This window comes from Heliangelus exortis, chromosome 1 (genome assembly GCF_036169615.1).
Source record: "Heliangelus exortis chromosome 1, bHelExo1.hap1, whole genome shotgun sequence".
Classification (NCBI taxonomy): Eukaryota; Metazoa; Chordata; class Aves; order Apodiformes; family Trochilidae; genus Heliangelus; species Heliangelus exortis.
In genome coordinates this window covers 48,004,424-48,019,698 of record NC_092422.1, presented here as the reverse complement: position 1 = coordinate 48,019,698, position 15,275 = coordinate 48,004,424, and positions in this window count along the sequence as shown.

The following is a 15,275-nucleotide window of genomic DNA, read 5'->3' as shown; positions in this document are numbered from 1 at the left end:
AGAATATGTCTCATATAGCTGTATTTGCACACTATGATCACTTTATCTTCTTGTGTCTGTCAGTCTTGAGGACAGAAAATGATGTTTTGATGTGATGTCTAAATGAAAACTGTACAAACATATTTTGAAAATGCACATATGCATATGCTATTGATAAAATTATTCTGGTGACAAGAAATCTGTATGATTATTGCAGTTAGAAAGCTGAATGTTTCTTCAGAAATTGTCTCATTTTTTTTCTCTGATGAATGCATCATGGAAAATTACCCATACCTTTTATTTTTATAAAAATATCTCAGTCAGTTCCACCAGTCAGTTTCCTCCAGTGAGTGTATCTGGTGAGCAGAAAATCAATACTAACAGCTTAAAAGTAATCTGAACTTAAACTTTAGCATTTTGTATAGGATGAACTGGATAGATTTGGGATTTTGAAATGTGCCTATGGCACTGCAGCAGCTGCAAAAAGGTTTATTTTTATAATGACGAGAAGTTAGTTTTTAGGACCTCTGAACTGTGTACTTCAGGCTTAGACCTGAAGTAAATAAATAAAAAGCATAAGCAATATGAAATAACGAGTTTATAAAATATATACAAATTATCAACCTGGTTGTTTTTTTTTCCTGTTTGTAATCTAAAGCATTTTGAGATATTGCTTTACAAAAAACAAGTTGCATTGCTCTTATTCCACAGTCCCATATCTACTTATTTATTTAGTGTAACATTGACTCATCAATAAGTTTTTCTGGCCCATAAGCATGGGACAGATTTATCAATAGCATCAATTTAATAGACTTTTGACACCTTATGGTAGCTAGCAACTTGATCCAACAAAGGCAAGACAGAAGATAAAAACAAATTCCTTGCAGAATGTAGGAAAAGGGTATAGTCAAAACGATACTGACAATATCAAGAGAATTACAACTCAAATCCTTGTGCTCTATCAAAGTGATTAATCAACTTTCATAGAAACCAGAAGAATTAAGAATGTTATAGATGTAGCCACAATAATAACTAGAGAAAATGATGGGAGAAACATGATGATATTTAACTACACTTTTAAAGATGTTCACTTAGTTAATCCTTAATATCTTTGTCTTTATTCTGATGTAGGAGATTGTTGTTAGTGTGAGATATGATTTCTCCCATTCCTTTCCATATGTTCCTAGACCAAAAATAGTTTCCTCCCTTCATATGGATTTCTCCAAATAAGGAGTGAAGAAACTGTAAATTAACTTCTCATTACTACAGAACAAATGCAGACTTCCAATATGCTGATTTGGGGGGACAGGAGGAATGAAGAGACAGCTCTTTGGAAAACTGTGTTCAAATCTGTCTCCTAGAAATTTCCCACTTAATTGCAGATTTATTTTTTTTTTAATATGGCATTTAAATATTTGTCTTTATGCATATGAAAAACAACCCCCCCCAAAACCAGCCAAAGACCGAACACCAAAAAAAACAGATCAAAACTTCTGACTTCAGCAGGTCAATAAATGAATTAAATTGGATTTTCCAATGAATTTCACCACATTTGCTACTGCATTCACTACTTGATTTTTGTTAGAATGTGCTAAAGCAGTGAGATAGGACAATCCTATCAAAAATCCCACATGATGGGAAAACAACTAAAACAGCAGAGGTGACCAGATGGAAATTCAAGATGAGAATGTCAGGCCAGGACTGAGCTAAGAAGTCTGTTGTAAAGAGATCCACAACATAAAGCTAAGTAGGTGTAGCTTGGGGTGTGCTGTTATCCAGAGCTGTCAATCTCCAGAAATGATCTTTGGGATGAAATGATCTCTGAATACAATTAAAATTAACTGTCATGGACTTCTACATACACTTGGACATTATTCTTTCCTGTTCTTCTCTGAAAAGAAGATGATACATGGAAGGAATTTTTTCAAATGGTCATGCTGTAGCTTTATGGAAACCAAATTCCAAAGTGTAGTCTATTCAGGAAATTTTGTATGTGCATATGCAGGTATATGTTCAGATTTAAAGACACCAAACAGTACATTATTACAGTGTTGGCTTTAATGTCATTACACTCTAGAAAGTGGTAATGGTCTTTTTTTTTTTTTTTTTTGTACAAATTTATAAATTAATATACACTTCTGCAAATGAAGTTAATAGTGAAATAGTTAATTTTTTTTTCTTAAAAATTAAGAAGTTTTCACCTTTACAAACAACCTATTTGCCTGACAAATAGTGGGATGTATCCCTGGCCATGGCAGGGGTGTTGGAACTAGATGATCTTAAAGATCCCTTACAACCCTGAAAATTCTATGATCCTGTGACATTCTGGCTCTGTATTCTCCTTGAGTTTAAAGCCAGCATCTGCTTGCCTGTTGTTTTACAACAAATCTTCCACTGAACAAAGAAGTGCTACGTTTAATTGAAAGAATGGAGGTTTAAGTGGACCTTAAAAGTCAGTAAACAGATTGATTTTTTGTCATTTGTTATTTTTTGTCATTTGTTATTTTTTGTCATCTTTCCTTACATTAACAAAAAGCATCTACTGTCTCAACACCGTTAGCCCTTTTTGTTACATCACTACCTTTCCTGGTATCTTCATGTTTATTTCAAGATCCTTAAGTTTTTTTTAAGTAAGAACAACTCTGTATTTTTTATGGTTTTCAACTCAGTTTTCAAATACATGTTTTAGTTTCTCATATATAAGATTTGCTTTCCTTGTTCTTGCCTCTGTTTACCTGCTTCTTTGAAATGCATGGAAGTTGCTGTTTGAGCTCACTCACAGATTTTCTCTGAATTCACTGTGTTATTAGTCCATGGTTTTGAGAATTAGCTGCCCTCCAAATATGAATTGCCTTTAAGCAGAGCTGAATTTGAAATTTGTATAGTGTGCTATCTCATTATTTGTTTACACAACTTACCAAATACAGTTCATTTTCTGGTAGGTTTTTAGTACCTCTTCAATCATATTGTAGTTTGATTTTTTTAAAGTTTTCATCTTCCTGGATGCAGAATAAAACCTGGAGCCCTATACGCTGTAAAAGCATACTTTATGTAAATAGGAAAATATTACTTCTTATTACTTTGTATCAGTGTTTTTCTTTCATTTGGTGAGGCTGTGTTTTGATTTTTATTTTGATTTTTTAACAATTCGTGCTCTTGGTACAATTTCAGGTTTCAACTGATATTTCATCTTTGTAAGTTTATATATTTTATCTAGTGCTGACATCTCATCTCTTATAAATTATGATTTATACTGATTGATAGATATGCATATCTGAATTGTAAATAGATCAAAACTTATAAACCATAAAAAAGGAGAAATAGGAGAAGTCTGCTGACTATTATACTGGAGACTGCTATTAAGGACTGAGTTTCCCAGACATGCTGGGCAGCCTGCTTGAATACTCTGTCCTTATACATACCTAGATGGAAATTAATAGAAACTAAAAAAAATACTATGCAGCAAAATTGGTTACACCAATGGCTATCAGATCTTGTTTCTCTGCAAAGATACCCAATGAAAATCAAAGGCAAATAGTGAGATTCACACCTCCAGTTAGGAAAAGCTGAGAAATTGAAGGCATAATTTAGATGCCCAGATGCTGATAATTCTCTAAGTTTCTGTTGGATAACTCCAAGAGTTTTAGGAAAACATCTCCTTCCTGTATGGATGAAATAGAACACATAGTTTATGCATCAATATTAACAACTGAGCGAGCTCAGTTGTTAGCTCAGCAAGCTCAGATAGAGAGGAAATATTGTTTGGTTTATTTTCACATGTAACAATTTCTTTATTTATGAAGGGGTGTGTGCTGTTAACTGACATTAAAATGCTCTTGAAGCACACATACAGGATGCTTCTGTAGAAAGAAGATAAAGAGGTTCAAGTTATGTTAACAGAGAGGAGCAGAGGCAGAAATAAGCATCTTCTGGTGTTCTACCATTGCTAGTTTTATGATCAGTTCTGCAAAACATTTATATGATCAGGTAGCTCCACTTCAAGTTAGAAAATATGCAGCTTTTGTAACTGGAATGATTCTGAAGATGCCCTATGACATAACTCAGTAGAAATTGTTCAGACTGAAAAAAAATGATAAGGGCTTGGATCCTCATTCTCATAAAAAGAAGATATTTTCCTTATAATTATCATGGACAGTATTACAGAAAATTTGGCTTGTTACTCCCCTACAATCTTGATTTCAGATAAATGTAGCTGTGGTACAAACAAGTTTGTCCTTTTGCCCTCACTTTGCTTCTTTTCATTTCTGTCTTTCAGCTGTGCTGCTCAGTTTAAAGAAAAAAAATGTATTTCAAGACTGTTTTGAAACTGAAGAGAACAACGACGTTTTAATGGGAGAAAACAATATCTAGAACAACAATATTTATATAAATGTTTACTAATATATGGCTATGTCCTTAGAAAAAATAAATTAAAAGTGGGGCTAAATAAAAGTGTGGTTATAATCTCAAACCTCCTGAGTAATTCAAGAGTGTCTCTCAGTTGCTCTATCATTATTCTCACTCTAGCCTGTTTCTGGACAGTAATAAAATACACTTTCTTAACTCAGTAAGAGATCCATGAATTCTGAAATTATTTCATAAAGCAAGCTTCCTTCTGTTGTAATTGTAACTTGAAATCCCTTCCTTATATTTTTCCCCAAGACTCATAGGAGATGTCTGGGATAAGTAGCCTTTCCTCCACTCTTTCTTGAAGCACAACCTTGTTTTAAGGTTGCAGATGTCACTAGAGCTATAAGCTAGTCCCCTTTATAGTCAGTGATGCATGGTCTTTCAAATGATAGCTGTCTGGAATAACTGGCATATAGCACCTTTAGATGCTCTTGTTTCTCTACACTGACAAGCCTGGATGACTTGCATTAGGCAGCTGCAGATTTAGATTGCTGCAGTTGGACCATGTTCATTCCATCCTCAGGAATTAGACTCCCATTTGTTATCCTTCTTAAACTCCTGTCCTTCCAGAAATATTTTAATTAGATGGATTAGATGTATTTCTGAATGACAACAAAGCTTTTTTGTTCCAAAGCATCAACCATTGATACGACTTTGCCACTGGGGACCAGGAGATGGTGGACTCACCATTCCTGGAGGTATTTAAAAGCTGTATAGATGAGGCACTTCAGGACATGCTCTAGTGGATAGTAGAGCCAGTAGATATTGATACATGGATTTTATTCAGGGGAAATATTGACAATTGGAAGTGGTGATCTTGGAGGTCTTTTCCAGTGGCGACAATTCTGTGATTCTGTGTGATATTTGGACATTGTAAGGAGCATCAAGTTATGGATGCTGGATTATCACAACAGTGATGGTATAATGAATCTGAAGGATAGAAACAAAAGAGGATGGATGACTTCACAGTGCTGTCAGCAGTCAGATATGCCAGTGAGATAGAAGGAGGCATGCAGCAAAGGAATTTAGAATGGAAGGAAAAGAAATTTAGGAGAATCACAAAAAGACCATAAAATGGTGCTTCCAGAAGATGTCTAACATGATGATGAAACAAATGGATAAGACATGTATTTTTCATGGGATGTGCTTAAGACAGTATACAGTTGGAAGAAGGAAACCTCAGTAATATAAACATTAGTGGTTTTGTTCCTACATAATCCTGGATTACAAATTATGCAAGCAATATTTTGGAAAGGGAGATCTAGCAAATGAGCCACAAACCAACAAACCATTAACAACACAGACTTCATCCTGTCTTTGTCTAAGGCTCTGATGTAAGAGCAGATGTAGCATAATAATGCTTATAAGAGTCCCTAATTACAAGGTTTTACACTATATCTGATGATTGCAGGTAACTGACAAGAGTTCTGACAACTGTATACCCACATTTCAAGCTTAACTGGATTTAAATGCAAGTGAAGAGAAAGGACATCTTATTTCCTTAGTAGGTGAAAATTATGAGAGTTCAATACAAAGACAGTGGACTCAATGCACCAAATTTGGTCCAAATTTGCCAAGCCACCTGATTATTCAATCTGATTATAGTCTCCAGGCAGCTTACACATGGAACTTAAAATAGCATCTTTAATGTCTTTGTAGTAACAGACCATGTCAGGAATAAATTCAGTCTAGTTGTTTGTATATAAACAACACTTTTGTAGTCCATAATTCACAGCATCCTAAATTAAGAAGGTGATCCACCCTCCCTAAAGGTCATAAGCTTCATGATGCACTCACCATGATCCAATCAACGAAAGACAACAAGAATGCTTGAGTTCAAATTAGTCAATTAGAAATGCCATCTTGCTAGAGGGCACCTTCCCCCACAGTCTTGCTTTAAAAACAGTTCAACTAGACAGATAATGCAGTCCAAACAGAAAATTTCCCAGCTGTACATTTTAAAAAACATGGTTAAAATTAGTGTGCATCTTATTTTAGGTTGGATTATAACATGGATTTCTGCTGAAAGGCATGAAAGTTTGTTCTGAACAAACATTTCAGTGACATACATTCATTCTTCCAGATATAGGACAGCACAGGAGAAACCATGAAGCTGATGGTAAGAAAAGCTCAAATGAATTGTTTTAGACAGAAGTTTTATAGGAAGGAATGAAAACAAACAATCAAAAAAAAAATCTTTTCCATTCTGCTTATGTTGGGATATTACTGCTTCCAACTGGTTACAACATTTTTTGGCCTTTGTTCTTATGAAGTGGTAAAAATTACACTAGCTGAAGCTGAAAGGTCTCAAAGAGAGCTCACAGCATGATATGCTAGGAGAAAAGCAAATTTCTGGGCTTTTATGTGTTTTGTGAAATGTGAAACAAGTATACTTATGAAGCTTTCATTTTTCTGTAACTCTTGGAAAAAATTTACTGCTGTTTAAGTCTATTATCATCCTGTTGGGCTCTCACTTGTAACAATCTGCAAACCTCAGGGAATATATGTAGATGACCTTCAGAACAACCAGTCCTATGACTCTGGGGGTGGAGATGGATGATGGTAACTTTTGAAACATTTTACTATATAATGTCTGATACATTTCTGTATGTTCAGTATGCTTCATTATTCCAATATTTTTTCATTTCTTTCCTAATGAACCCATTTTATAAAAATACTGATATTAGTAAGCAAACATGATGCATGGTAATAAATTATTATCAGGCCTACTGTGCATCCATTCTCATTAAAGCTGGAGGCACCCTGGAAAAAAACTTAATTCCTCACAAATACCTGAAACCAGCTATCAATAAAGAGATGATGCCATAAAGAAAGTCATCATTCCCAGCAAAAGGCCATTGGTTCTTGTCTACTTAATAGTTACATCTATAACATTTTTTAAAGTTTTTGAAATGAGTTAGGATATTTACACCTTCATAATAAAAGAGTTTAAGTATTTAGCATGATATTACCTTGCCATCAGTTTTGCTGATTATTAGTCAAATTTTTCAGATGATCCTCTAACAAAACAAGACTCCTGTGGTAACATTCACTGTGTGGGTATCATGGTGTAAGTGCTGCTAACAATTTCAGTCACTTACTGCTTCATGTCAGTCACTTCTGTCAGAGAGCTGGGAGCATAAAAAATATGTATGTACGTTCTGAGAGTTTTCATAAAAACAGGTGCTTGGAAAAAGACCTCATTAATCTAACTGAAAGAAAGGCTTCAGCATGAACTCAGCCTATCATGAAGGCCAGGGAATGCAGAGGGGAAAGAGGTGTATGATTGGAGATGGATATACTACTGGGAAGAAAACAAACTAAAAAACCCAACAGCTTTGATAAGGGCTCCCAATTCACTGCCAGCTACAAACTTGTTGTTAAGATAATTCAACTTACCTGACCCAGACATCCTATTTCCACACACAGCTTAGAGTTACTTCACCACCACTAGCCATCTAAAAGCTAGATATTTACCCCAAACCAGTCATACAGGCTATGCCTGTAGCACTGACTGACACAAAGCTAGGGACAAGACCCTTAAAGTGAGTTGCACTGACTAGCAGTGACCAATAGCACTCTTGGTTCTCCAAAAAACTCAGGGATTTGTTAGAGGACTGCTTCTAGAAACACATGAAACTTAGGTGTGAGGTGTCTTATGAAGAAGGATGGAGTTCTCCTTCAGATCTGAGTTAGTTCTGGGGTTCGCTGAACAGCTGTAATACCATTAATTGCATCTGCATCTTTCTCCCAGTGTATTTGACGGGGAGAAAGCAAGCTGTAACAATCCAAGGCTCTTCCAGGAAGATGCTAAACAATTAAATAGTCTGAATAAGTAGATATCCAGTGCCTGAGCTCATTCCCTGACAATCTTGTATTGGACAGCAGGATATTCAGCAAAGCCTTCAACACCATCTCCCACAGCATTCTCCTGAAAAAGCTGTCAGCCCACAGCTTGGACAGGGGCATCTGTGCTGGGTTAGGAACTGGCTGGAGGGCCGGGCCCAGAGAGTGGTGGTGAACAGTGCTGCATCCAGTTGGTGGCCGGTCACTAGTGGTGTCCCCCAGGGATCAGTGTTGGGCCCGGTTCTGTTTAATATCTTCATTGATGATTTAGATGAAGGGATTGAGTCCACCATCAGCAAATTCTCAGACAACACTAAGCTGGGTGGGAGTGTGGATCAGCTGGAAGGCAGGAGGGCTCTGCAGAGGGACCTGGACAGACTGGAGAGTTGGGCTGATTCCAATGGGATGAGGTTCAACAAGGCCGAGTGCTGGGTCCTGCACTTTGGCCACAACAACCCCATGGGGAGCTCCAGGCTGGGCACAGAGTGGCTGAGAGCAGCCAGGCAGAAAGGGACCTTGGAGTCTGGATTGACAGGAAGCTGAACATGAGCCAGCAGTGTGCCCAGGTGGCCAAGAAGGCCAATGGCATCCTGGCCTGTATCAGGAACAGCGTGGCCAGCAGGTCCAAGGAAGTGATTCTGCCCCTGTACTCAGCGCTGGTGAGGCCACACCTTGAGTACTGTGTCCAGTTCTGGGCCCCTCAGTTCAGGAAGGATATCAAGGTCCTGGAGCAGGTCCAAAGGAGGGCAACTTGGCTGGTGGAAGGACTCGAGCACAGATCCTATGAGGAGAGGCTGAGGGAGCTGGGGCTGTTCAGCCTGGAGAAGAGGAGGCTCAGAGGAGACCTCATCACTCTCTACAACTCCCTGAAAGCAGGTTGTAGCCAGGTGGGGGTTGGTCTCTTTTCCCAGGCAACCCTCAGCAAGACAAGAGGGCACGGTCTCAAGTTGTGCCAGGGGAAGTTTAGGTTGAATATTAGAAAGAATTTCTTTACTGAGAGGGTGATCAAGCATTGGAATGGGCTGCCCAGTGAAGTGGTGGACTCTCCGTCCCTGGAGATATTTAAAAAGAGGCTGGATGTGGCACTTAGTGCCATGGTCTAGCAACCGCAGCGGTGGGTCAAGGGTTGGACTTGATGATCTCTGAGGTCCCTTCCAACCCAGCCAATTCTGTGATTCTATGATTTAGAGTCAGTGGAGCTAACGGGTATCTGCAGAAGATGAGATAAATTATCCTCAGGAAGACTTACCTCTGCTGTTGATCATAGTTGAAATGTAAGCAATAAGCTTAGACTGGACAATCAGCTTTTAAACAGTTTAAATTAGGTATGATTCATTCCATCCTGTAAGCTACTGAACTGCTCTCAGGGCACCTGAGTTCCTTGTTCAGTGAAGAAGGAAGCCTAGGGGTTTGTTTACTTTTTTTTTTTTTTTTTTTTTTTTTTTTTTTTTTTTTTTTTTAAGATTCCATAAGGAAATCCAGTTAGCTTAACTTTGCTTGTTAAAATGAAGATGGCAGGATCACCCTCTTGAGGCCTTTACAAGAAACAAACTCTTACTGTTGACTGTTCAGGAAACTTATACACTTGTTTCAGGAAGATCGCTTCAACAAATTTTGGGCATTTATGTGTAAGGTGTCCAATAAAGGTGAACCAATTCATCTTTCAGATTTCATTGGTTCTAGTGTTCAGTGAAGAACTTTAATAACATTAGAGCTCTTAAAGTTTAATATTTAGTATCAAAGTTAATGTTTATACTGTCATTTTTTTGCCATCTCTTACTACAATGGCAGAAGACCAAAAAATGACAAAAGGCATCCAGGAGGAGACAAAACTTTCTAAACCGTATTTTTTTGCCTATATTGTTAACATAATTTGTATTATTAACATTACAAACCTGTCTAAACTGAGGAACCTAGGAACATTTCCCAGATAGTGCATTCAGGTCTACAACTTCTTCTTGACTGGACAACATCAATTGCAGCCCTTTGCATGAGTAGTGAAAAAAATGTGGTATATTCAAGATGGGCCTTTGCTTTGCACACTTTCTTAATAGTATAGACTGGGAAGATTTAAACAAAAGAAGAATGTCAGTTTGGTTTGTGTATGTATATACTCACACATAAACATATAAAAAAAAATTCCTTAGGTATACATTCAGAAACCACTGCAAGAATTTTGAAAATATCTTAATTAAGAAGTTGTTTTAGCTAGAAGCAACTTGGAAATAAATAATACTGTAGGAATCAAACAGCCTCCCTGAAAGCAGGATGTGGTCCTACTTGATGAATTTGCTCTGAACAGCAGATTAAGTCAGGTTGAGAATAATAGCAGATGAAAACAAAACAAAACAAAACGAAAACGAAACCAAAACAAAAATAAAAGATGATACATTTGTACCAAATGGAAATAAAACTGCTCAAGGCTACAGCACTGTGGAGGCTTGGGAGAAATAGTAGGGTTTTTCTGTCTGTCCCTCAGGAAGCTTGGAACAGATTCCAAAAGGCAATACTCTGGCATGGACTGTGGCTGCTTGTGGATTGTTTCCCCAGTTTTTATGGCTAGCATACACAATAGGAAATTTGTATGGACAACCATGAGCAGACTTCAAGGCGTTATCTTTAAGGCATGCTCTAAATTTTCCTTTTACATTTGATTTTATTATTTTTTCTAATGGCTTTTGTAACTTTGTTTCCTGCTCTTTCACTGAGCAGTTTGTCCTTCTCCCTTGCCAGGACAAACTCGTTAACTCCTTCAGGCTTGCCTGCAACCTTTAGCAGAATCTCAGATAAAAAAGTCACGAGCATTCCCATTAATCCAATGCTCTTTTATTTGATTCTCCCCTGGCTACCAATAATCTAGGGCAAACCCTCAGGCTACATCCATATGAATAAATAAGAACCAGTGCCAGTCTGCTGGCCCTGATAGCAGTGGCAGAAGCACACATAAAGCTAAAATCATTTCTCACTCCCACACAGGATTGCCTCATTCTTACTGCCTAGGAGAGGCAGTGTCTGCCCAGTGGTATTTCCTAGAGAGCACTTAAGCATTGCCTGACAGAGCCTTGGTTAGCAAGGACCAAAATCACAGGAGCTCATCTTCTAGCATATCCCATTGCACAGGAGGTGGCACACTCGTGGCACTTGAGCATCTGCAAAATGCCTGTTTATTAGAACTGTAGACACAGGGACAGACTCCAAGCATGATCCCAGGGATAGCATATTTAACAATTCCGGTTCCTTAATTTCCTTAAGTATTACAGAATGTGTATCCTGTGTGGTAGAAATTCTCCAAACTTAGAGCTGAAATGTAGAGCTAAAAGAAAAATATCAATACCCTCCACCTCCAACCGCAATATTTTAGGGTTCTTTCCAAGCCTGTTTTTCCTTCATTGCCTTCCTCAAAAGGCTTGCCAGAAAAAGAAAAAAAACCCAAAACCAAAACAGAAAGAAACAGCAAAAATTCATACTAGAGTCACCATTTCCAATATAAAACTAAAAAAAAAATACTTTAAAAATAACAGCAGTGGACTTATGCAGAAATTCCGAATTAAAAAATATAAAAAAGAATATTAAAAAATATAAAAAAGACCAGCCTTATTAGAAACCCCCCCTCAAATTACATTACACTACAGATAGCTAAATTCTTAAGATATTTGGAATAATGAAATACTTTGGTTAATGGTGTAAAATGTATTACTTGTCTTAGGTAGCTCATGTCACAAAATTCCTACAGTATTTTCAAGTATTCTCAAGTGCATTCATCAAATTCTGTACTTTAGGAAGAAAATAAATAAAGCACAGACATGTTTGGAAGTGGATCGATGTTTTTGACAGCTTTCAGCAGTGCAATTTCTGGCTGGAAACCAGGAATCAAGAGTTTTAGCTCATCAGGTGATTCTAAAGAGTCTGGTTCAGATGAGCTGCCACTGTGAATGCTGTTTGGAGGCTGGGATTTTAACTCACAAAGCAAGATTTCATCTTACTCAATGCTTATATAAGAATCCAGTAGATTTTCCAGTCTGTAATACCTGGGATCTCTCTTTTTTCTCATTGGAAAGGAATAACTAACAAATAATTGAGATTAGTTTTGGTTGCCAAAGTGTTGTTTGTAATGTTACATACACAATACTTTCTCTAATGAGTTCAAACATCCATAAGAGATACACATGATATGGGGCTGTCAGTTCTTCAGCAAAAGCTATTTCCTAGTGCCTCTGTGTAAATTTCAAAGAGTCTGAAATAGAGTAAAATTGATCCATGTAGTTTTTGGTGCTGGTCAATCATTTATTTAAGACAGACAGAAATATGGGAGGTGAATAAGTGAGGCCAAAATGAAAGTACTTTTCCAAACAGACAGCAGCAGTCACTACACATACTTCATCTGTTCCATATTTTCACTTTCTAAATATAGGAAAGCTAGTAAGTTAAATAATAGTTCTCTTAAAAGTTTCCATCAGTAATATTTTGATAAAAATGTCACTTTAAAATGACAATGCTACTGAAAATTTTAGAGCTGCAAGGGTGGGAAATTAAAGGTTCAGCCTTGAGAAGATATATTTATTTATCTGTGAAAATATTATTAATGTATTAATCATTCTTTAAAATCAGCATCTGATGGATCAGTCCACACCTGCTATGACTGGTAGATTTCAGTCTATAATCACCCAGTATTGCAGGTTTTTCCATAATGGAAAATATTAACAGGATGTGTGTATTGTAAAGCAAAGACTGAAACAGCTCCTCATGATTAGCAGGTAGCTGAACATAATTAGCGAGTCTCCTAAAATATTTAGGGGCCAGGAAAAAAAAAGATAATTCCAAATGCTTATCTGAACTTTTTGTGCATGGAAGCCTGGGCTTGAAATTTTGTTGAAATAAGTCTGATGGAAAATGGATGAAACAGAAGAGCAGAGCAACACAATGCAGTCAGAACCTCAGACATGGAAATAGAAGTGAGGAGACAGTAGAAAGGGAAACAATGTGAGATCCTCCCCAATCATCACACTAATGGATGTTTAATTTGGAAAGTTAGAATTACTTGACTGAATACTTTGCTCTTCCCTCCATACTGCTGCTGAAACATGGAAATAGGTCTAAAGTTTAAAATTAGTTGTGTTAGAGACAGGTGACATAAATCACTGGATTGGTTTTGAGTTTTGTTTTATTTGTGGGTTTTTTTTGAGGGGTTGGTGAAGTAGTAGTCTTCACATTTACACAAGGCAAAATTTTCTGTTAATTCTTTAATTTTTAGGCTTCTTTTTCTACAAGGAATTGTATTTTACTAATGTGCAAGTTGATGCTGACTGTTCACAAAAGCTCTCATAAATGTATATAACCCATCCTTTACAGTCTGTGATAGCTTTGCTCATATATTCTAGCTTTGCCCACAAAATCAAGTTATGAGCTAAAATTCTGTAAACTGATATGTCTGTCAGCTATACTCAGATATATCTTAAAATCATAGACAGTGGGTGTTGTACTGTTTGTAGATGTATGATTCTGAGGTAGTGTTGACATCTTCCCAGCATACAGGAACTCCAGGTAAATGCAGCTTTGGAACACGCTCTTGCTACACTACTTTCTTCTGAAATTCACTATTAAGTACAACACACACTCAAGTGCTACTTCATGTAGCACAGTTCCAGTTGTGTACACAGATCTTCCTGTCTATCAGATCAACCGTTTCTGTATGAATTTTGGTTTTCATGCATGCATTCGTTCTCTTAAAGCGATGAAGATTTCTGTTGAAGACACACAGATGCCCATAGAAACAACTTCACAGTATTTGTAAATATTTCAGAGCAACTGTTAAAAATCAGGGAGAAAAAAAACCCAAGCCAAATGAGAAAAGAAAGGCTACTATTCAGTAATCTAAGGTATTGTACAAAAAACTAATGCTGGTGTGCATTTTCACACTACTTTAGTCTCCAACAGGTTTAAATCAAATGATGGTGAAACTCTTACATATAAAAATACATAATACAATAAATCTAGCTTTTCAGGAGTGGAGGCAAAATGTAATGTATCAATTATATTTGAATACAAAGCAAATCTCAACAAAGGTAGGATGTGTGCCAGTTACTTTTTTGGCAATCAGTGGAAAGAAACAGGTGATTCTTTGATGTCATTAATCACATGTTAAATAAAGAAACCTAAAGCTGGCCAGATGAATTGCACCCCAAAAATTCCCCTCTCTTTGGATGGCAAGGAGAGCCTGGGATGACTACTTTAGATGCAATTGCTTACCCCTTACCTGAGGGATGCCTGGAATCTACTGAGAGGAATTTTATCCTAAAAATTGCTATGGAACCACAATTTGTTGTTTGTGTAGAACTGAAAGTTTTAAATGTAAAAAATATAAAACCTTTTATCCATTAATTCAGATATTATCTATTAATTCAGATATCCATTAATTCAGATATACCTGTCAGTTGAAAGAGTAGCTTGTCTTCCAGTTTTAATTTTAAAAAGCAATGTGAACTGACACTATTTCCGTCTGTTTTGAAAATAATGCAAATAATAGAGAGCATAATCATGCTCTGTGCAGCTGGGATAAAGTAGGGGTATCAGCTTTGTTTTATCTATACAATTAACAATGCAATGTTAAATTTAGCTGAAATAATTTCTCTAAATATATCTTCTTCTAAAATTCCTTTCTTAATTACCACTTTGTCCACATAATGAATAGGACTGTTCAGTTAATTTTCACAAGCACCACTTTCCTGTATTTATTCATTATACAATCTGTAAAAGTATTTCTACCATTTAAAACTCATTATATTCTGAAGAGATCCAATATTATACTTCTCATTTAAATCTAATTTTTTCCATCTCTATATGTATATATGTATATATGTATGTATATATATGTATATGTATATATGTATAAGATATGTATATGTTATCTTTTAGTAAACACAAAAAGTAGTATTTGTTTCATTAATTTCTTAAACTTTAAACATAAGGTCTTTGGCACACTCTAAAATAGGAAGAATAACCCTTTGATTATCAGAGCACTATTCAAAGATTAGTGTATGACT